Source organism: Oncorhynchus keta, unplaced genomic scaffold (genome assembly GCF_023373465.1).
Source record: "Oncorhynchus keta strain PuntledgeMale-10-30-2019 unplaced genomic scaffold, Oket_V2 Un_contig_19831_pilon_pilon, whole genome shotgun sequence".
In the NCBI taxonomy this organism is placed as follows: domain Eukaryota; kingdom Metazoa; phylum Chordata; class Actinopteri; order Salmoniformes; family Salmonidae; genus Oncorhynchus; species Oncorhynchus keta.
Genome location: NW_026281680.1, coordinates 7,944 through 33,768, shown reverse-complemented (window position 1 = coordinate 33,768; position 25,825 = coordinate 7,944). Strand labels below are relative to the sequence as shown.

The 25,825-nt window shown below is 42.9% G+C and overlaps 1 pseudogene; it reads right to left on the bottom strand.

Moving 5' to 3' along the window:
• Positions 1 to 1,842: 1,842 nt before the first annotated feature.
• On the bottom strand, positions 1,843 to 25,689 carry LOC118381959 (voltage-dependent L-type calcium channel subunit beta-2-like; annotated as a pseudogene).
• Between the last annotated feature and the right edge of the window lie 136 nt (positions 25,690 to 25,825).

Here is a 25,825-nt window from a genome sequence, read left to right as displayed (position 1 = left end):
CATTATAACTATGATGACATTATAACTATGTTGACATTATAACTATGGTGACATTAGAACTATGGTAACATTATAACTATGATGACATTATAACTATGGTGACATTATAACTATGGTAACATTATAACTATGGTGACATTATAACTATGATGACATTATAACTATGGTGACATTATAACTATGGTGACATAATAACTATGGTGACATTATAACTATGGTGACATTATAACTATGGTGACATAATAACTATGGTAACATTATAACTATGGTGACATAATAACTATGTTCTTCTTACTATGGTGACATTATAACTATGTTCTTCTTACTATGGTGACATAATAACTATGTTCTTCTTACTATGGTGACATTATAACTATGGTGACATAATAACTATGGTAACATTATAACTATGGTGACATAATAACTATGTTCTTCTTACTATGGTGACATTATAACTATGTTCTTCTTACTATGATGACATTATAACTATGATGACATAATAACTATGGTGACATTATAACTATGATGACATTATAACTATGGTGACATTATAACTATGGTGACATTAGAACTATGGTAACATTATAACTATGATGACATTATAACTATGGTGACATAATAACTATGGTGACATTATAACTATGGTGACATTAGAACTATGGTAACATTATAACTATGATGACATTATAACTATGATGACATAATAACTATGGTGACATTATAACTATGATGACATTATAACTATGTTGACATTATAACTATGGTGACATTAGAACTATGGTAACATTATAACTATGATGACATTATAACTATGGTGACATTATAACTATGGTAACATTATAACTATGGTGACATTATAACTATGATGACATTATAACTATGGTGACATTATAACTATGGTGACATAATAACTATGGTGACATTATAACTATGGTGACATTATAACTATGGTGACATAATAACTATGGTGACATTATAACTATGGTGACATAATAACTATGGTGACATAATAACTATGTTCTTCTTACTATGGTGACATAATAACTATGTTCTTCTTACTATGGTGACATTATAACTATGGTAACATTATAACTATGTTGACATTATAACTATGGTAACATTAGAACTATGGTAACATTATAACTATGATGACATTATAACTATGGTGACATTAGAACTATGGTAACATTATAACTATGATGACATTATAACTATGTTCTTCTTACTATGATGACATTATAACTATGGTAACATTAGAACTATGGTGACATTATAACTATGGTGACATTATAACTATGGTGACATTATAACTATGGTGACATTAGAACTATGGTGACATTATAACTATGTTCTTCTTACTATGATGACATTATAACTATGGTGACATTATAACTATGGTGACATTATAACTATGGTAACATTAGAACTATGGTAACATTATAACTATGGTGACATTATAACTATGGTGACATTATAACTATGGTGACATTATAACTATGGTGACATTATAACTATGGTAACATTATAACTATGGTGACATTATAACTATGGTGACATAATAACTATGTTCTTCTTACTATGGTGACATTATAACTATGGTGACATTATAACTATGGTAACATTATAACTATGGTAACATTATAACTATGGTGACATTATAACTATGGTGACATTATAACTATGGTGACATTATAACTATGGTGACATAATAACTATGTTCTTCTTACTATGTTGACATTATAACTATGGTGACATTATAACTATGGTGGTGTTCTAACTGTGAAGTTGGGTTGTGGTTAGATTTTGGGTTGAGGTTGGAGTTATGGTTAGATTTCGTGTTACCTTTGGAGCAGGGCTGATAGCCAGAGTGTTCTCTGCCAGCTTCTCCACTAAGGGGTTAACAGGTTCTGTTTCTGGGGGGTGGGTGGCCCTCCAGTAGGCCTCTAGGTAGTCTGCTATGTGCTCACAGGCATCACTCAGCTGGTTCTCATCCAAGATTACGTCATACATCTCCTGCAGGCCAGACAGGTTGTTAGTGTCATTCAGACTGAATCCATGTCACTGCTGCTTTACCCTTGGATACCAGTTACTTCAAATAACACTGTCTGATAATCAAATCAAGCATATCTCTGATTAGGAACCTGATTTAGACAGGATGGAAAGAAAGAACGTAATCTCAGATAACAAGGACAGATTCAGCATGGAGAGGCATCGACCAGGGTTATACAGACAGATACAGGGGGATACAGACAGATCGGAGGAGAAGGGTGGTACAGACTGATACAGGGTGATTGAGAATTATACAGGGTGAATCAGACTTATACTGACTGCTAGTATGATACAGGGTGATACAGACTGGTACAGGGTGATACAGACTGATACTGACTGCTAGTATGATACAGGGTGATACAGACTGGTACAGGGTGATACAGACTGATATTGACTGCTAGTATGATACAGGTGATACAGACTGATACAGGGTGATACAGACTGCTAGTATTATACAGGGTGATACAGACGGATACAGACGGATACAGGGTGATAAAGACTGATACAGATGGATACAGGTGATAAACTGATACAGGGTGATGCAGACTGATACATACTTATACAGACTGATAGAGACTGATCGACTGACATAGACTTATGCAGACTGATACAGGGTGATAGAGACTGATACAGGGGGATACAGGGTGATGCAGACTGATACATACTTATACAGACTGATCGACTGACATAGACTTATGCAGACTGATACAGGGTGATAGAGACTGATACAGGGGGATACAGGGTGATGCAGACTGATAGAGACTGATCGACTGACATAGACTTATGCAGACTGATACAGGGTGATAGAGACTGATACAGGGGGATACAGGGTGATGCAGACTGATACATACTTATACAGACTGATAGAGACTGATCGACTGACATAGACTGATACAGGGTGACAGAGACTGATACAGGGGATAAAGGGTGATGCAAACTTATACAGACTGATAGACCGATACAGGGTGATACAGTCTTACACAGACTGATAGACCGGATACAGGGTGATACAGATTTATACAGGATGATACACACTGATACAGATTGATACAGGGTGCTACAGGCTGATGTGAACTGGGACAGATTGATGTAGGGGGATACAGACTGATACAGAGGATACAGACTGATACAGTATAACTGATTCTAGAACTGAAAGATTCCAAAAAAGCCCAACTCTTTCAGGTTACCAATGTTGGGCCGCGGGTTTCAAGGGCTATTGGCATTACACACCGGTAACTGTAACTCTGTTGCAATCACTTTTATAGATACTTTGACACCTTCTGGAAACAGAAGACGCTCGACAGGAATGATGGAGTCCATCCAAATCATCTTGGCTCCTGGACTCAGTTAATCCTTACAATTGTGTCGCAGAGTTGTCATAATGCTGCAGATAATGTACATTATCACAGGGGTGTTAGCAGACACAATGTAAGTAACTAAATGTATGTCCCTCTAACTGCCCTGAATGCCTATGTTTATCCTGCAGCTACTGTATGCAGTAACCATGGGCCTGTGAACCAGTTATACTCATTACACTGAGGCGGTGTGCCCTGGTAGGATGTCAGCTCGAACACAATAAACATGACCATGTCTTCTTCTGCTAAGAAATTAAATACAAGCAAGCATCCTAGAAAAGTGCTAACAATAGCCCACATTAACTTATGTAGCCTAAGAAACAAGGTTCATCAAATCAATAACATGCTAGTAACAGATGACGTTCATATTCTGTCGAACTCAGAAACTCACCTAGATAATACCTCTCCGTGGCCGACATGAGCAAGACTTTCAAGTGTGTTAACCCTTGCAAGGATGCCGGCCCAGACAACATCCCTAGCCGCATCCTCAGAGCATGTGCCAAGGGTGCGTGCTCAACCCTTCCTGCACTCCCTGCTCACCCATGACTGCATGGCCAAGCACGCATCCAACTCAATCATCAAGTTCGCAGATGACAACAGTAGTAAGCTTGAATACCAACAACGATGTGATAGCCTACAGGGAGGAGGTGAGGGCTCTGGGGAGTGTGGTATCAGGAAAATAACAGTGGGGAGAACAAGTATTTGATACACTGCCGATTTTGCCGATTTTCCAACTTACAAAGCATGTAGAGGTCTGCAATTTTTATCATAGGTACACTTCATCTGTGAGAGACGGAATCTAAAACAAAAAATCCAGAAAATCACATTGTATGATTTTTTTAAGTAATTAATTTGCATTTTATTACATGACATAAGTATTTGATACATCAGAAAATCAGAACTTAATATTTGGTACAGAAACCTTTGTTTGCAATTACAGAGATCATACGTTTCCTGTAGTTCTTGACCAGGTTTTTACACACTGCAGCAGGGATTTTGGGCCCACTCCTCCATACAGCGCTCCAGGTCCTTCAGGTTTCGGGGCTGTCACTGGCAATACGGACTTTCAGCTCCCTCCAAAGATTTTCTATTGGGTTCAGGTCTGGAGACCTGCTAGGCCACTCCAGGACCTTGAGATGCTTCTACGGAGCCACTCCTTAGTTGCCCTGGCTGTGTGTTTCAGGTCGTTGTCATGCTGGAAGACCCAGCCACGACCCATCTTCACGCTCTTACTGAGGGAAGGAGGTTGCTGGCCAAGATCTCACGATACATGGCCCCATCCAGCCTCCCCAATACGGTGCAGTCGTCCTGTCCCCTTTGCAGAAAAGCATCCACACCTCCATGCTTCACGGTTGGGATGGTGTACTTGGGGTTCTACTCATCCTTCTTCTTCCTCCAAACACGGCGAGTGGAGTTTAGACCAAAAAGCTCTATTTTTGTCTCATCAGACCACATGACTTTCTCCCATTCCTCCTCTGGATCATCCAGATGGTCATTGGCAAACTTCAGATGGGCCTGGACATGCGCTGGCTTGAGCATGGGGCCTTGCGTACGCTGCAGAATTTTAATCCATGACGGCGTAGTGTGTTACTTATGGTTTTCTTTGAGACTGTGGTCCCAGCTCTCTTCAGGTCATTGACCAGGTCCTGCCGTGTAGTTCTGGGCTGATCCCTCACGTTCCTCATGATCATTGATGCCCCACGATGTGAGATCTTGCATGGAGCCCCAGACTGAGGATGATTGACCGTCATCTTGAACTTCTTCCATTTTCTAATAATTGCGCCAACAGTTGTTACCTTCTCACCAAGCTGCTTGCCTATTGTCCTGTTGCCCATCCCAGCCTTGTGCAGGTCTACAATTCTATCCCTGATGGTCTTACACAACCCTCTGGTCTTGGCCATTGTGGAGAGGTTGGAGTCTGTTTGATTGAGTGTGTGGACAGGTGTCTTTTACACAGGTAACGAGTTCAAACAGGTGCAGTTAATACAGGTAATGAGTGGAGAACAGGAGGCTTCTTAAAGAAAAACGAACATGTCTGTGAGAGCCAGAATTCTTACTGGTTGGTAGGTGATGAAATACTTATGTCATGCAATAAAATGCTAATGAATTACTTAAAAATCATACAATGTGATTTTCTGGATTTTTGTTTTAGATTCCGTCTCTCACAGTTGAAGTGTACCTATGATAAAATTACAGGCCTCTACATGCTTTGTAAGTAGGAAAACCTGCAAAATCAGCAGTGTATCAAATACTTGTTCTCCACACTGTATGTACATGTATGTAGAGTTGTCCTGAGAAGGTTGTCCTGGCACCACATGACCAGGTCTATGACCTCCTCCCTATAATCTGTCTCGTCGTTGTCGGTGATCAGGCCTTGTCATCAGCAAACTTAATGATGGTGTTGGAGTTGTGCCTGACCATGCAGTCATAAGTGAACAAGGAGTACAGGAGGGGACTGAGCACGCACCATTGAGGGGCTCCTGTGAGGAGGATCAGTGTGGCGGATGTGTTGTTACCTACCCCCACCTGGGGGCGGCCCGTCAGGAAGTCCAGGATCCAGTAGCAGATGGAGGTGTTTAGTCCCAGGGTCCTTAGCTTAGTGATGAGCTTTGAGGGCACTATTGTAGTCAATAGTACAGTATTGCTGTAGTCAATGAACAGTATTCTCACATAGGTGTTCCTTTTGTCCAGGTGGGAAAGGGCAGTGGAGTGCAATAGAGATTACATCATCTGTGGATCTGTAGGGGTGGTATGCAAATTAAGGTGGGTCTAGGGTTTCTGGGATAATGGTGTTGATGTGAGGCATGACCAGCCTTTCAAAGTACTTCATGGCTACAGATGTGAGTGCTACGGGTCGGTAGTCATGGGGTGGTCATTTGAACGCGGACCCATAACGGACGCAGGCAATGAGGTAGTGAATGCTGAGATCCTGGTTGAAAACAGCAGAGGTATTTAGATTCCCCAGTAGCTTGTGTAGGATTCCCCAGTAGCTTGTGTAGGATTCCCGGTAGCTTGTGTAGGATTCCCCAGTAGCTTGTGTAGGATTCCACAGTAGCTTGTGTAGGATTCCAGTAGCGTGTGTAGATTCCCCAGTAGCTTGTGTTGGATTCCCCAGTAGCTTGTGTAGGATTCCCCAGTAGGTTGTGTAGATTCCCCAGTAGCTTGTGTAGGATTCCCAATAGGTTGTGTAGGATTCCCCAGTAGCTTGTGTTGGATTCCCAGTAGCTTGTGTTGATTGCTACCTTTTTGCTAAGAGTAGCCACTTTGACCCTATCTGGGCGGTCCACATTGTCCTGGAATAAAGCAACGATGTGTATGGCATTGTGTGGGCGAGCGGTTTGCTGATGTCAACTTTGTGAACAGAGTGTCCCATGGTGGTGGTGGGGTTATGGTATAGGCAGGTATAAGCTATGGACAATGAACACAATTGCATTTTTATCGATGCCAATTTGAATGTACAAAGATGCCGTGATGAGATCCTGAGGCCCATTGTCATGCCATTCATCATCAGCCGCCATCACCTCTTCAGCATGATAATGCACGGTGCCATGTCGCAAGGATCTGGACACAGTTCCTGGAAGCTGAAAATGTCCCAGTTCTTCCATGGCCTGCATACAGCCTGATAAACTCTATGAAAACAAGATGTCGTGCTGCATGAGGCAGATAGTGGTCACACCAGAGACTGACTGGTTTTCTGATCCACGCACCTACTTTTTTGAGGTACAGTATCTGTGACCAACAAATGCCTATTTGCATTCCCAGTCATGTGAAATCCATAGATTAGGGCCTAATGAATTTATTGCAATTTACAGATTTCATTATATGAACTGTAACTCAGTAAAATGTTAGAAATTGTTGCATGTTGCATTTATATTTTTGTTCAGTATATATAAAGAGTAAAAAGGAATTGTAATTGGTCCTAAATACTGACCACCATTTGTGTAACATCAGGACATTACACTTGACACCCTTGAAATCACACAATGTATCCTATCTGACAGATCATTCTCAAACCACTTGGAAGAAGCCTGATCCAGGTCTATTTCAATCAACCTTTGAATGACAAAGTAACGGTCAAGAGTGTGTTATAATTTCCAGACTGCATTGCTTGCTGTTTGGGGTTTTAGGCTGGGTTTCTGTATAAGCACTTTGTTACATTTTTGACGACTGCTGCACATAAAAAATGGAATGAGAAGTTTAAAAAGTTCTTAGCTGAGAGTTGGCCAGAGTTCTTAGCTGAGTTTGCCATGATACATACAGGATCAAAAGCAAAATTGCAGATATCATCTGTTATCCAGGTAAAATCAACATACACTCAGGCTGGTTATCAGACTGTCATGGTCATATAGAAAAATCACAAAAAGGACACTGGGCTGGTTAGGGTGAGGGTAAGGTTTGGGTTAGGGTTAAGGTGACTCTCACTGTGGGGCATTGGGCCAGTCGGGTTGGGTTAGGTATGGGATAGGGTTGTTGTTATTACGGTTAGGTTAGGGTTATGGTTATTATGGTTGGGATTGGCTTGGCCACTCCCAACATGGGACACTGGGACAGTTAGGGGAGGTTAGGGTTAGGGTTATTATGGCAGGGTTATGGCTGTTATGATTAGGTTAGTCTCACCGTTGGGCACTGGCTAAGGTTAGGGTTATTATGGTAGGGTTATGGTTGATATGATTAGGTTACTCTCACCGTTGGGCACTGGGCCAGTTAGGGGAGGGTAAGGTTTGGTTTAGGGTTATTATGGTAGGGTTATGGTTACTCACCGTTGGGCACTGGGCCAGCTTGTCTGCAGCCACCATCTGGACGTTGAGATGCTTGGTCTGAGACTTACCCTGGTCTTGATCAGCCTTGATAACACCTGGATGACAGAAGAAAAGAGGTACAGAGGAAGAGCAGAAGAGACGTGAAAAGAACATATACAACCTAACTTTAATGTTTATAAACTCAATTAACCCAGCGGTATAGAACCTTACTAACCCAGCCGTACAAAAAACCTTTACTAACCCAGCCGTATAGAACCTTACTAATCCAGCTGTATAGAACCTTTACTAACCCAGCCGTACAAAACCTTTACTAACCCAGCCGTACAAAACCTTTACTAACCCAGCCGTATAGAAACTTTACTAATCCAGCTGTAGAACCTTACTAATCCAGCTGTATAGAACCTTTACTAACCCAGCTGTATAGAACCTTTACTAACCCAGCTGTATAGAACCTTTACTAATCCAGCTGTATAGAACCTTTACTAACCCAGCTGTATAGAACCTTTACTAACCCAGCCGTACAGAACCTTACTAATCCAGCTGTATAGAACCTTACTAACCCAGCCGTACAAAACCTTTACTAACCCAGCTGTATAGAACCTTACTAACCCAGCCGTACAGAACCTTTACTAATCCAGCTGTATAGAACCTTTACTAACCTAGCCGTACAAAAACCTTTACTAACTGGCCAGCCGTATAGAACCTTTACTAATCCAGCTGTATAGAACCTTTACTAATCCAGCTGTATAGAACCTTTACTAACCCAGCCGTATAGAACCTTTACTAACCCAGCCGTACAAAACCTTTTTTACTAACCCAGCCGTATAGAACCTTTACTAATCCAGCTGTATAGAACCTTTACTAACCCAGCCGTACAGAACCTTTACTAACCCAGCCAAAGTATAGAACCTTTACTAATCCAGCTGTATAGAACCTTTACTAATCCAGCCGTATAGAACCTTTACTAAGCCAGCCGTACAAAACCTTTACTAACCCAGCTGTATAGAACCTTTTACTAACCCAGCTGTATAGAACCTTTTACTAATCCAGCTGTATAGAACCTTTACTAACCCAGCTGTATAGAACCTTTACTAACCCAGCCGTACAGAACCTTTACTAATCCAGCTGTATAGAACCTTTACTAACCCAGCCGTACAAAACCTTTACTAACCCAGCTGTATAGAACCTTTACTAACCCAGCCGTACAGAACCTTTACTAATCCAGCTGTATAGAACCTTTACTAACCCAGCCGTACAAAACCTTTACTAACCCAGCCGTATAGAACCTTTACTAATCCCAGCTGTATAGAACCTTTACTAATCCAGCTGTATAGAACCTTTACTAACCCAGCCGTATAGAACATTTACTAACCCAGCCGTACAAAACCTTTACTAACCCAGCCGTATAGAACCTTTACTAATCCAGCTGTATAGAACCTTACTAACCCAGCCGTACAAAACCTTTACTAACCCAGCCGTATAGAACCTTTACTAATCCAGCTGTATAGAACCTTTACTAACCCAGCCGTACAGAACCTTTACTAACCCAGCCGTATAGAACCTTTACTAATCCAGCTGTATAGAACCTTTACTAATCCAGCTGTATAGAACCTTTACTAACCCAGCCGTACAGAACCTTTACTAACCCAGCCGTATAGAACCTTTACTAACCCAGCGGTAGTAGAACCTTTTACTAACCCAGCGGTAGTAGAACCTTTACTAACCCAGCCGTACAGAACCTTTACTAACCCAGCCGTATAGAACCTTTACTAATCCAGCTGTATAGAACCTTTACTAATCCAGCGGTATAGAACCTTTACTAATCCAGCGGTATAGAACCTTTACTAACCCAGCTGTATAGAACCTTTACTAACCCAGCTGTATAGAACCTTTACTAATCCAGCTGTATGAACCTTTACTAATTCAGCGGTATAGAACCTTTACTAACCCAGCTGTATAGAACCTTTACTAATCCAGCTGTATAGAACCTTTACTAATCCAGCGGTATAGAACCTTTACTAACCCAGCTGTATAGAACCTTTACTAACCCAGCCGTACAAAACCTTTACTAACCCAGCCGTATAGAACCTTTACTAATCCAGCTGTATAGAAACTTTACTAATCCAGCTGTATAGAACCTTTAATAACCCAGCCGTACAAAACCTTTACTAACCCAGCTGTATAGAACCTTTACTAATCCAGCTGTATAGAACCTTTACTAACCCAGCCGTACAGAACCTTTACTAACCCAGCCGTATAGAACCTTTACTAACCCAGCTGTATAGAACCTTTACTAACCCAGCCGTACAAAACCTTTACTAACCCAGCCGTATAGAACCTTTACTAATCCAGCTGTATAGAACCTTTACTAACCCAGCCGTACAAAACCTTTACTAACCCAGCCGTATAGAACCTTTACTAATCCAGCTGTATAGAACCTTTACTAACCCAGCCGTACAAAACCTTTACTAACCCAGCCGTATAGAACCTTTACTAATCCAGCTGTATAGAACCTTTACTAACCCAGCCGTACAAAACCTTTACTAACCCAGCCGTATAGAACCTTACTAATCAGCTGTATAGAACCTTTACTAACCCAGCCGTACAGAACCTTTACTAACCCAGCCGTACAGAACCTTTACTAACCCAGCCGTACAGAACCTTTACTAACCCAGCCGTATAGAACCTTTACTAATCCAGCTGTATAGAACCTTTACTAACCCAGCCGTACAGAACCTTTACTAACCCAGCCGTGTAGAACCTTTACTAACCCAGCCGTACAAAAACCTTTACTAACCCAGCCGTATAGAACCTTTACTAATCCAGCTGTATAGAACCTTTACTAACCCAGTCGTACAGAACCTTTACTAACCCAGCCGTATAGAACCTTTACTAACCCAGCGGTAGTAGAACCTTTACTAACCCAGCGGTAGTAGAACCTTACTAACCCAGCCGTACAGAACCTTTACTAACCCAGCCGTATAGAACCTTCTACTAACCCAGCTGTATAGTACATTTACTAACCCAGCTGCGAGGAACATTTACTAACTTAGCTATAAAGAACCTTTACTAACCCAGCTGTATAGAACCTTTACTAACTGAGCTGTGTGGAACCTTTACTAACCCAGCTGTATAGTACCTTTACAAACCCAGCTGTATAGTACATTTACTAACCCAGCTGTATAGTACACTTACTAACCCAGCTGCGAGGAACATTTACTAACTTAGCTATAAAGAACTTTTACTAACCCAGCTGTATAAAACCTTCACTAACCCAGCTTTGAGGAACCGTACCTTGGTGTAGGAGACCTTAATGTAGACCAGGATGGAAGCCAGATATGTTTTAGACAGCTGGATGGGGTGGTTCACTGTGTCTGCATCCAGCTAACCCAGCTGTATAGAACCTTTACTAACCCAGCTGTGTGGAACCTTTACTAACCCAGCTGTGTGGAACCTTCACTAACCCAGCTTTGAGGAACCTTACCTTGGGGGAGGAGACCTTGATGTAGACCAGGATGGGGGCCAGATACGTTTTAGACAGCTGGATGGGGTGGTTTACTGTGTCTGCATCCAGCTAACCCAGCTGTATAGAACCTTTACTAACCCAGCTGTGTGGAACCTTTACTAACCCAGCTTTGGGGAACCTTACCTTGGGGAGGAGACCTTGATGTAGACCAGGATGGGGGCCAGAGATGTTTTAGACAGCTGGATGGGGTGGTTCACTGTGTCTGCATCCAGAACCACCAGTTGTAGGCTCCGGGCTAGCTCAAAGATCCGCTCCACCTCCCCCTGGATTTGGGCTGCAGAGACATGGAGCATGGTGGTCACTAAAACCTCCATCAATTAACCCTCCAATCAAACCCTAACCTTTCTAAACAAGCCCTGACGTATCCAAATGTTACAGGATAAATGATCACATCTACTGTGTCCTTTTATACAGCACAGTCTAGAGCAGAGGTGCCATAGAGTTACAAGGAATGTGTGAAAGGAAAAACAAGTAAAACTGTATTCGGTTATCCAATAATGAATTAATATAAAGCCTGTTTCTAGTTACAATCACAGGGGAAATGCATATTTAACGTTTATTTAACTTGGCAAGTAACTTAAGAACAAATTCTTATTTACAATGGCGCACCTACCCCGGCCAAACCCGGACTGACGCTGGGCCAATTGTGCACTGCCCTATGGGACTCTAAACACGGCCGGATGTGATATAGCCTGGAATCAAACCAGGGACTGTAGTGATGCCTCTTGCACTGAGATGCAGTGCCTTAGACCACTGCGCCACTCGGGAACCCAAAGCAGTTTCTATGGCTGCATTTAAAAAGGGGCTTTCCAGAGCTAACATGTTTATTTCTTAACTCCTAAAATTGCAAGAGTTGCATCATTTAAAAAAACGAAACTACAAACTGAGTTTCTAGCATGGTTATGGCAATAATGCAACAGAGCTCTTAAAGTTGCACGGGCTTCTAAAAAGGGCACTGGCTTCTTAAAAGGGCACTGGCTACTTAAAGGGCACTGGCTTCTAAAAAGGGCACTGGCTTCTAAAAAGGGCACTGGCTTCTAAAAGGGCACTGGCTTCTAAAAGGGCACTGGCTTCTAAAAAGGGCTGGCTTCTTAAAGTGGCTCTGCGGGGGCGCTGGCTTCTTAAAAGGGTGCTTTCTTCAAAAGGGCGCTGGCTTCTTAAAAGGGTGCTTTCTTCTAAAAGGGCGCTGGCTTCTTAAAAGGGTGCTGGCTTCTTAAAAGGGCACTGGCTTCTTAAAAGGGCTCTGGCTTCTTAAAAGGGCACTGGCTTCTTAAAGTGGCACTGGCTTCTTAAAGTGCACTGGCTTCTTAAAAGGGCACTGGCTTCTTAAAGGGTGCTGGCTTCTAAAAGGGCACTGGCTTCTTAAAGTGGCACTGGCTTCTTAAAAGGGCGCTGGATTCTAAAAAGGGTGCTGGCTTCTTAAAGGGCACTGGCTTCTTAAAAGGGCTCTGGCTTCTTAAAAGGGCACTGGCTTCTTAAAGTGGCACTGGCTTCTTAAAAGTGCGCTGGCTTCTTAAAGTGGCACTGGCTTCTTAAAAGTGCGCTGGCTTCTTAAAAGGGCGCTTTCTTCAAAAAAGGGCACTGGCTTCTTAAAAGGGTGCTGGCTTCTTAAAAGGGCACTGGCTTCTTAAAAGGGCTCTGGCTTCTTAAAGGGCACTGGCTTCTTAAAGTGGCACTGGCTTCTTAAAGTGCACTGGCTTCTTAAAAGGGCACTGGCTTCTTAAAAGGGTGCTGGCTTCTAAAAAGGGCACTGGCTTCTTAAAAGGGCTCTGGCTTCTTAAAAGGTGCTGGCTTCTAAAAAGGGCACTGGCTTCTTAAAGTGGCTCTGGCTTCTTAAAGTGGCACTGGCTTCTTAAAAGGGCGCTGGCTTCTTAAAGTGGCTCTGGCTTCTTATAGTGGCACTGGCTTCTGAAAAGGGCACTGGCTTCTTAAAGTGGCTCTGGCTTCTTAAAAGGGTGCTGGCTTCTAAAAAGGGCACTGGCTTCTTAAAGTGGCTCTGGCTTCTTAAAGTGGCACTGGCTTCTTAAAAGCTGGCTTCTTAAAGTGGCTCTGGCTTCTTATAGTGGCACTGGCTTCTGAAAAGGGCACTGGCTTCTTAAAGTGGCTCTGGCTTCTTCAAGTGGCACTGGCTTCTTAAAAGGGCGCTGGCTTCTTAAAGTGGCTCTGGCTTCTTATAGTGGCACTGGCTTCTTAAAAGGGCGCTGGCTTCTTAAAGTGGCTCTGGCTTCTTATAGTGGCACTGGCTTCTTAAAAGGGCGCTGGCTTCTTAAAGTGTCTCTGGCTTCTTAAAGTGTCTCTGGCTTCTTATAGTGGCACTGGCTTCTTTAAAGGGCACTGGCTTCTTAAAGTGTCTCTGGCTTCTTAAAAGGGCACTGGCTTCTTAAAAGGGCACTGGCTTCTTAAAGTGTCTCTGGCTTCTTAAAAGGGCACTGGCTTCTTTAAAGGGCACTGGCTTCTTTAAAGGGCACTGGCTTTTTAAAAGGGCACTGCCTTCTTTAAAGGGCACTGGCTTCTTAAAGTGTCTCTGGCTTCTTAAAAGGGCACTGGCTTCTTTAAAGGGCACTGACTTCTTAAAAGGGCACTGCCTTCTTAAAAGGGCACTGGCTTCTTTAAAGGGCACTGGCTTCTTTAAAGGGCACTGGCTTCTTTAAAGGGCACTGGCTTCTTTAAAGGGCACTGGCTTCTTTAAAGGGCACTGGCTTCTTTAAAGGGCACTGGCTTCTTTAAAGGGCACTGGCTTCTTTAAAGGGGACTGGCTTCTTTAAAGGGGACTGGCTTCTTTAAAGGGCTGTATAGAAACCAGTGGAAGGGTTTCTATACAGAACAATCTACACGTAGCCCAGTGGTAGGGTTTCTATACAGAACAGTCTACACGTAGACCAGTGGTAGGGTTTCTATACAGAACAATCTACACGTAGACCAGTGGGAGGGTTTCTATACAGAACAGTCTACACGTAGCCCAGTGGTAGGGTTTCTATACAGAACAGTCTACACGTAGACCAGTGGTAGGGTTTCTATACAGAACAATCTACACGTAGACCAGTGGGAGGGTTTCTCAACAATTGCTCTTTGAACAGCAGTGAGGAAGAGGGTCAGACTCAAATGAGCTAACACTGTTTTAGTCATACACCTGCTTACACTATGGTTAATGTACTATATTATATTAGTAGTATTGTACATACCAGCAGTATCTGGAACCAGACAGCAAAGAGAGGGACAGGGTGTAAAGAAACAAGTTAATTACTTTCCCACTACTGTACAGTTAGGTTAGTCAATATACTGTAGACCCTGTCCTGATAGGGTGTGTGACATAACATACTACTTTACTGATAAAAGGAAACCGCAAGATCACAGTTCACTTGAAAAACCAACAAACACTAAGTTTCGAAAACTCACTCAGGAAACGAACGAACATAGTAAATAATTCAAGCTTCTGCAAAGGGCAACAGAAAACGCATCTTTTAACAGGGAAATCATAATGAGTAAATTGAACACACTGAGTGTCATTAATGTCTCTAGGACGGTCTCTAGTGACAGGTGGAACCGGGTATGATACATTACCTCATTATCAACCCTGTTCTGACGTGGTATGATACATTACCTGATTATCAACCCTGTTCTGACGTGGTATGATACATTACCTCAAAATAAACCTGGTCTGATTGAGTATGGACATTACCCCGATATAAACCTGGTCTGATTGGGTATGGACATTACCCCAATATAAACCTGGTCTGTTAGGGTATGGACATTACCCCGATATAAACCTGGTCTGATTGGGTATGGACATTACCCCGATATAAACCAGTTTGATTGGGTATGGGCATTACCCCGATATAAACCTGGTTTGATTGGGTATGGACATTACCCCAATATAAACCTGGTCTGATTGGGTATGGACATTACCCCGATATAAACCTGGTCTGATTGGGTATGGACATTACCCCGATATAAACCTGTTCTGATTGAGTATGGACATTACCCCGATATAAACCTGGTTTGATTGGGTATGGACATTACCCGATATAAACCAGTTCTGATTGGGTATGGACATTACCCCGATATAAACCTGGTTTGATTGGGTATGGGCATTACCCCAATATAAACCTGGTTTGATTGGGTATGGGCATTACCCCGATATAAACCTGGTCTGATTGGGTATGGACATTACCCCGATATAAACCTGCTCTGATTGGGTATGGGCATTACCCCAATATAAACCTGGTCTGATTGGGTATGGACATTACCCCGATCTAACCTGTTCTGATTGGGTATGGGCATTACCCCGATATAAACCTGGTCTGATTGGGTATGGACATTACCCCGATATAAACCAGTCTGATTGGGTATGGGCATTACCCGATATAAACCTGTTCTGATTGGGATGGGCACATATAAACCTGTTCTGATTGGGTATGGATAAATAAACCTGGTCTGATTGGGTATGGGCATTACCCCGATATAAACCTGGTCTGATTGGGTATGGGCATTACCCTGATATAAACCTGGTTTGATTGGGTATGGGCATTACCCCTATATAAACCTGGTTTGATTGGGTATGGACATTACCCGATATAAACCTGGTCTGTTAGGGTATGGACATTACCCCAATATAAACCTGGTCTGATTGGGTATGGACATTACCCCATATAAACCTGGTCTGATTGGGTATGGACATTACCCGATATAAACCTGGTTTGATTGGGTATGGGCATTACCCGATATAAACCTGGTTTGATTGGGTATGGGCATTACCCCGATATGAACCTGGTCTGTTAGGTATGGACATTACCCGATATAAACCTGATTTGATTGGGTATGGACATTACCCCAATATAAACCTGTTCTTATTGGGTATGGGCATTACCCCGATATAAACCTGGTCTGATTGGGTATGGGCATTACCCCGATATAAACCTGGTTTGATTGGGTATGGGCATATGAACCTGGTCTGTTAGGGTATGGACATTACCCGATATAAACCTGATTTGATTGGGTATGGACATTACCCCAATATAAACCTGCTCTGATTGGGTATGGACATTACCCCAATATAAACCTGGTCTGATTGGGTATGGGCATTACCCCAATATAAACCTGCTCTGATTGGGTATGGACATTACCCGATATAAACCTGCTCTGATTGGGTATGGACATTACCCCGATATAAACAGTTTGATTGGGTATGGGCATTACCCCGATATAAACCTGGTCTGATTGGGTATGGGCATTACCCCGATATAAACCTGGTCTGATTGGGTATGGACATTTACCCCGATATAAACCAGTTTGATTGGGTATGGGCATTACCCGATATAAACCTGGTCTGATTGGGTATGGGCATTACCCCGATATAAACCTGCTCTGATTGGGTATGGGCATTACCCGATATAAACCTGCTCTGATTGGGTAGGGGCATTACCCCAATATAAACCTGGTTTGATTGGGTATGGGCATTACCCGATATAAACCTGGTCTGATTGGGTATTGGCATTACCCCGATATAAACCTGGTCTGATTGGGTATGGGCATTACCCCAATATAAAACCTGCTCTGATTGGGTATGGACATTACCCGATATAAACCTGGTTTGATTGGGTATGGGCATTACCCCAATATAAACCTGGTCTGATTGGGTATGGGCATTACCCGATATAAACCTGGTTTGATTGGGTATGGGCATTACCCGATATAAACCTGGTCTGATTGGGTATGGACATTACCCCGATATAAACCTGGTCTGATTGGGTATGGGCATTACCCCGATATAAACCTGGTTTGATTGAGTATGGACATTACCCCGATATAAACCTGGTCTGTTAGGGTATGGACATTACCCGATATAAACCTGTTCTGATTGGGTATGGGCATTACCCCAATATAAACCAGTTCTGATTGGGTATGGGCATTACCCGATATAAACCTGGTTTGATTGGGTAGGGGCATTACCCGATATAAACCTGTTCTGATTGGGTATGGGCATTACCGATATAAACCTGGTCTGATTGGGTATGGGCATTACCCCAATATAAACCTGCTCTGATTGGGTATGGGCATTACCCCGATATAAACCTGGTCTGATTGGGTATGGGCATTACCCCACCTGCTCTGATTGGGTATGTGCATTGCCCCGATATAAACCTGTTCTGATTGGGTATGGACATTACCCCACGATATAAACCTGGTCTGATTGGGTATGGGCATTGCCCGATATAAACCTGGTCTGATTGGGTAGGGGCATTACCCCGATATAAACCTGGTTTGATTGGGTAGGTACATTACCCCAATATAAACCTGTTCTGATTGGGTATGGGCATTACCCCAATATAAACCTGCTCTGATTGGGTATGGGCATTACCCCGATATAAACCTGTTCTGTTAGGGTATGGGCATTACCCCGATATAAACCTGTTCTGTTAGGGTATGGGCATTACCCGATATAAACCTGGTCTGATTGGGTAGGGGGCATTACCCCAATATAAACCTGTTCTGATTGGGTATGGGCATTACCCCAATATAAACCTGCTCTGATTGGGTATGGGCATTACCCCGATATAAACCTGCTCTGATTGGGTATGGGCATTACCCCAATATAAACCTGCTCTGATTGGGTATGGGCATTACCCGATATAAACCTGTTCTGTTAGGGTTTGGACATTACCCCAATATAAACCTGGTTTGATTGGGTATGGACATTACCCGATATAAACCTGGTCTGATTGGGTAGGGGCATTACCCCACGATATAAACCTGTTCTGATTGGGTAGGGGCATTACCCCGATATAAACCTGGTCTGATTGGGTAGGGGCATTACCCCAATATAAACCTGCTCTGATTGGGTATGGGCATTACCCGATATAAACCTGTTCTGTTAGGGTATGGACATTACCCCAATATAAACCTGGTTTGATTGGGTATGGGCATTACCCGATATAAACCTGGTCTGATTGGGTAGGGGCATTACCCCAATATAAACCTGTTCTGATTGGGTATGGGCATTACCCCAATATAAACCTGCTCTGATTGGGTATGGGCATTACCCCAATATAAACCTGCTCTGATTGGGTATGGGCATTACCCCGATATAAACCTGCTCTGATTGGGTATGGGCATTACCCCAATATAAACCTGCTCTGATTGGGTATGGGCATTGCCCCTGATATAAACCTGTTCTGTTAGGGTTTGGACATTACCCCAATATAAACCTGGTTTGATTGGGTATGGACATTACCCGATATAAACCTGGTCTGATTGGGTAGGGGCATTACCCTGATATAAACCTGTTCTGATTGGGTAGGGGCATTACCCCGATATAAACCTGGTCTGATTGGGTAGGGGCATTACCCCAATATAAACCTGCTCTGATTGGGTATGGGCATTACCCCGATATAAACCTGTTCTGTTTGGGTATGGACATTACCCCAATATAAACCTGGTTTGATTGGGTATGGGCATTACCCCGATATAAACCTGGTCTGATTGGGTAGGGGCATTACCCCAATATAAACCTGTTCTGATTGGGTATGGGCATTACCCCAATATAAACCTGCTCTGATTGGGTATGGGCATTACCCCAATATAAACCTGCTCTGATTGGGTATGGACATTACCCGATATAAACCAGTTTGATTGGGTATGGGCATTACCCCGATATAAACCTGGTCTGATTGGGTATGGGCATTACCCCGATATAAACCTGCTCTGATTGGGTATGGGCATTACCCCGATATAAACCTGCTCTGATTGGGTAGGGGCATTACCCCAATATAAACCTGGTTTGATTGGGTATGGGCATTACCCCGATATAAACCTGGTCTGATTGGGTATTGGCATTACCCGATATAAACCTGGTCTGATTGGGTATGGGCATTACCCCAATATAAACCTGCTCTGATTGGGTATGGACATTACCCCGATATAAACCTGGTTTGATTGGGTATGGGCATTACCCCAATATAAACCTGGTCTGATTGGGTATGGGCATTACCCCGATATAAACCTGGTTTGATTGGGTATGGGCATTACCCTGATATAAACCTGGTCTGATTGGGTATGGACATTACCCGATATAAACCTGGTCTGATTGGGTATGGGCATTACCCCGATATAAACCTGGTTTGATTGAGTATGGACATTACCCCGATATAAACCTGGTCTGTTAGGGTATGGACATTACCCGATATAAACCTGTTCTGATTGGGTATGGGCATTACCCCAATATAAACCAGTTCTGATTGGGTATGGGCATTACCCGATATAAACCTGGTTTGATTGGGTAGGGGCATTACCCCGATATAAACCTGTTCTGATTGGGTATGGGCATTACCCCGATATAAACCTGGTCTGATTGGGTATGGGCATTACCCCAATATAAACCTGCTCTGATTGGGTATGGGCATTACCCGATATAAACCTGGTCTGATTGGGTATGGGCATTACCCCACCTGCTCTGATTGGGTATGGGCATTACCCCGATATAAACCTGTTCTGATTGGGTATGGACATTACCCGATATAAACCTGGTCTGATTGGGTATGGGCATTACCCGATATAAACCTGGTCTGATTGGGTAGGGGCATTACCCGATATAAACCTGGTTTGATTGGGTAGGTACATTACCCCAATATAAACCTGTTCTGATTGGGTATGGGCATTACCCCAATATAAACCTGCTCTGATTGGGTATGGGCATTACCCCGATATAAACCTGTTCTGTTAGGGTATGGGCATTACCCCGATATAAACCTGGTCTGATTGGGTAGGGCATTACCCCAATATAAACCTGTTCTGATTGGGTATGGGCATTACCCCAATATAAACCTGCTCTGATTGGGTATGGGCATTACCCCGATATAAACCTGCTCTGATTGGGTATGGGCATTACCCCAATATAAACCTGCTCTGATTGGGTATGGGCATTACCCCGATATAAACCTGTTCTGTTAGGGTTTGGACATTACCCCAATATAAACCTGGTTTGATTGGGTATGGACATTACCCCGATATAAACCTGGTCTGATTGGGTAGGGGCATTACCCCGATATAAACCTGTTCTGATTGGGTAGGGGCATTACCCCGATATAAACCTGGTCTGATTGGGTAGGGGCATTACCCCAATATAAACCTGCTCTGATTGGGTATGGGCATTACCCCGATATAAACCTGTTCTGTTAGGGTATGGACATTACCCCAATATAAACCTGGTTTGATTGGGTATGGGCATTACCCGATATAAACCTGGTCTGATTGGGTAGGGGCATTACCCCAATATAAACCTGTTCTGATTGGGTATGGGCATTACCCCAATATAAACCTGCTCTGATTGGGTATGGGCATTACCCCAATATAAACCTGCTCTGATTGGGTATGGGCATTACCCCATATAAACCTGTTCTGATTGGGTATGGGCATTACCCCAATATAAACCTGCTCTGATTGGGTATGGGCATTACCCCAATATAAACCTGCACTGATTGGGTATGGGCATTACCCCGATATAAACCTGTTCTGATTGGGTATGGGCATTACCCCAATATAAACCTGGTCTGTTAGGGTATGGGCATTACCCCAATATAAACCTGGTCTGTTAGGGTATGGACATTACCCCGATATAAACCTGGTTTGATTGGGTATGGGCATTACCCGATATAAACCTGTTCTGTTAGGGTATGGACATTACCCCGATATAAACCTGGTCTGTTAGGGTATGGACATTACCCGATATAAACCTGGTCTGATTGGGTATGGGCATTACCCGATATAAACCTGGTCTGTTAGGGTATGGACATTACCCCGATATAAACCTGGTCTGATTGGGTATGGGCATTACCCCAATATAAACCTGCTCTGATTGGGTATGGGCATTACCCGATATAAACCTGGTCTGATTGGGTATGGACATTACCCCAATATAAACCTGGTCTGATTGGGTATGGACATTACCCCGATATAAACCTGGTCTGATTGGGTATGGGCATTACCCCAATATAAACCTGGTCTGATTGGGTATGGGCATTACCCTGATATAAACCTGGTCTGTTAGGGTATGGGCATTACCCCGATATAAACCTGGTTTGATTGGGTATGGGCATTACCCCAATATAAACCTGATTGGATTGAGTATGGGCATTACCCCGATATGAACCTGGTTTGATTTGGTATTGACATTACCCCGATATAAACCTGTTCTGATTGGGTATGGGCATTACCCCGATATAAACCTGCTCTGATTGGGTATGGGCATTACCCCGATATAAACCTGTTCTGATTGGGTATGGACATTACCCGATATAAACCAGTTCTGATTGGGTATGGGCATTACCCCGATATAAACCTGGTCTGATTGGGTAGGGGCATTACCCCAATATAAACCTGTTCTGATTGGGTATGGGCATTACCCCGATATAAACCAGTTTGATTGGGTATGGGCATTACCCGATATAAACCTGGTCTGATTGGGTAGGGGCATTACCCCAATATAGACCTGTTCTGATTGGGTATGGGCATTACCCCAATATAAACCTGCTCTGATTGGGTATGGACATTACCCGATATAAACCTGGTTTGATTGGGTATGGACATTACCCCGATATAAACCTGGTCTGATTGGGTATGGACATTACCCCGATATAAACCTGGTCTGATTGGGTATGGACATTACCCCGATATAAACCTGGTCTGATTGGGTATGGGCATTACCCGATATAAACCTGGTCTGATTGGGTATGGGCATTACCCCGATATAAACCTGTTCTGATTGGGTATGGGCATTACCCCGATATAAACCTGGTTTGATTGGGTATGGACATTACCCCGATATAAACCTGGTCTGTTAGGGTATGGACATTACCCCGATATAAACCTGGTTTGATTGGGTATGGACATTACCCCGATATAAACCTGGTTTGATTGGGTATGGACATTACCCCGATATAAACCTGTTCTGATTGGGTATGGGCATTACCCCGAAATAAACCTGGTTTGATTGAGTATGGGCATTACCCGATATAAACCTGTTCTGATTGAGTATGGACATTACCCGATATAAACCTGTTCTGATTGGGTATGGGCATTACCCCCGGTCTGATTGGGTATGGGCATTACCCCGATATAAACCTGTTCTGTTCTGGACATTACCCCGATATAAACCTGGTTTGATTGGTATGGACATTACCCCGATATAAACCTGGTTTGATTGAGTATGGATATAAACCTGTTCTGATTGAGTATGGACATTACCCCGATATAAACCTGTTCTGATTGGGTATGGGCATTACCCCGATATAAACCGGTTTGATTGGGTATGGGCATTACCCCGATATAAACCTCTGATTGGGTATGGGCATTACCCGATATAAACCTGTTCTGTTAGGGTATGGACATTACCCCGATATAAACCTGGTTTGATTGAGTATGGACATTACCCCGATATAAACCTGGTTTGATTGAGTATGGACATTACCCCGATATAAACCAGTTTGATTGGGTATGGACATTACCCCGATATAAACCTGGTTTGATTGAGTATGGACATTACCCCGATATAAACCTGGTTTGATTGGGTATGGACATTACCCCGATATAAACCTGGTTTGATTGAGTATGGACATTACCCCGATATAAACCTGTTCTGTTAGGGTATGGACATTACCCCGATATAAACCAGTTTGATTGAGTATGGACATTACCCCGATATAAACCTGTTCTGTTAGGGTATGGACATTACCCCGATATAAACCTGGTTTGATTGAGTATGGACATTACCCCGATATAAACCTGGTTTGATTGAGTATGGACATTACCCCGATATAAACCAGTTTGATTGGGTATGGACATTACCCGATATAAACCAGTTTGATTGAGTATGGACATTACCCCGATATAAACCTGGTTTGATTGAGTATGGACATTACCCCGATATAAACCAGTTTGATTGGGTATGGGCATTACCCGATATAAACCTGTTCTGTTAGGGTATGGACATTACCCGATATAAACCTGGTCTGTTAGGGTATGGACATTACCCCGATATAAACCTGGTCTGTTAGGGTATGGACATTACCCCGATATAAACCTGGTCTGTTAGGGTATGGACATTACCCCGATATAAACCTGGTCTGTTAGGGTATGGACATTACCCCGATATAAACCTGGTCTGATTGAGTATGGACATTACCCCGATATAAACCAGTTTGATTGGGTATGGACATTACCCGATATAAACCTGGTTTGATTGGGTAGGGGCATTACCCGATATAAACCTGTTCTGTTAGGGTATGGACATTATCCCGATATAAACCTGGTTTGATTGAGTATGGACATTACCCCGATATAAACCAGTTTGATTGGGTATGGACATTACCCCGATATAAACCTGGTTTGATTGGGTATGGACATTACCCCGATATAAACCAGTTTGATTGGGTATGGGCATTACCCTGATATAAACCTGGTTTGATTGGGTATGGACATTACCCCGATATAAACCTGGTTTGATTGAGTATGGACATTACCCGACATTAACCTGTTCTGATTGGGTATTGGCATTACCCGATATAAACCTGTTCTGATTGGGTGTAAAATGTATTTTATAAACCTGACCGATCACTGTATGGTTTCTTGATGTGATCATCCTGTCTGGGTTGGCGCCTCCCCCTTGGGTTGTGCCGTGGCGGTGATCTTTGTGGGCTATACTCAGCCTTGTCTCAGGGTGGTAAGTTGGTGGTTGAAGATATCCCTCTAGTGGTGTGGGGGCTGTGCTTTGGCAAAGTGGGTGGGTTATATCCTTCCTGTTTGGCCCTGTCCGGGCTGTCCTCGGATGGGGCCACAGTGTCTCCTGACCCCTCCTGTCTCAGCCTCCAGTATTTATGCTGCAGTAATTTATGTGTCGGGGGGCTAGGGTTAGTTTGTTATATCTGGAGTACTTCTCCTGTCCTATTCGGTGTCCTGTGTGAATTTAAGTGTGCTCTCTCTAATTCTCTCTTTCTCTCTTTCTTTCTCTCTCTCGGAGGACCTGAGCCCTAGGACCATGCATCAGGACTACCTGACATGATGACTCCTTGCTGTCCCCAGTCCACCTGGCCATGCTGCTGCTCCAGTTTCAACTGTTCTGCCTTATTATTATTGGACCATGCTGGTAATTTATGAACATTTGAACATCTTGGCCATGTTCTTTTATAATCTCCACCCGGCACAGCCAGATGAGGACTGGCCACCCCATATAGCCTGGTTCCTCTTTAGGTTTCTTCCTAGGTTTTGGCCTTTCTAGGGACCGTGCTTCTACACCTGCATTGCTTGCTGTTTGGGGTTTTAGGCTGGGTTTCTGTACAGCACGTTGAGATATCAGCTGATGTACGAAGGGCTATATAAATAAATTTGATTTGATTTCTATAACATTGTATTTTAAAATATGGTTGCTATAATATTGTATTGTAAAGTATGGTAGCTGTAAGTTTTCTGATTATTTTGAGACCCAACCCCAAATCAACAATAATCTACTGTGCAATTATTAGCAAACATTATGACCCACAGGGTTCTAGACAAACAAAAGGAAATGAACTGTTATATTTTCTGCTGAGGTTAGCGAATGTGTTAGTTCCTGTGGTAAGGTGTGTTAGCCCATACTTTAACCTAGATTAGTTACCATGACACAGTTAGGATTACGGGGTTGGGGTTAGAGGATTAGTGCTGGGGTTAGATAGTTAACCGATACCTTACCTAGGTTAGAGCGTGTGTTTGAGCGGTCCATCAGGGCTTTCTTGTTGGGGTTGTTGAGTATGGACCGCTTCGCTAGAGCGATGTCTGCAGTCACACGAGTTATAGTAATTCTGAGAAACACAGAGAAAACGTGATATTTTATTTGAAGTTAAAACGTTTGGATAAACAATATGTATATTTGATTTATTGTCAAATCCACAGTTGATACAACCTGTATAACTCACCTCCCTTCAAATCTGTGTTTTAAAAAGTCGAAGAGTGCTTTCTGCATCATGTCTGTTACCTAGGATCACACAGAAACACCCTCCATCACATGTACAGTATGTTACATTAGATGGCTCCTCCATCACATGGACAGTATGTAACATTAGATGGCTCCTCCATCACATGTACAGTATGTAACATCAGATGGCTCCTCC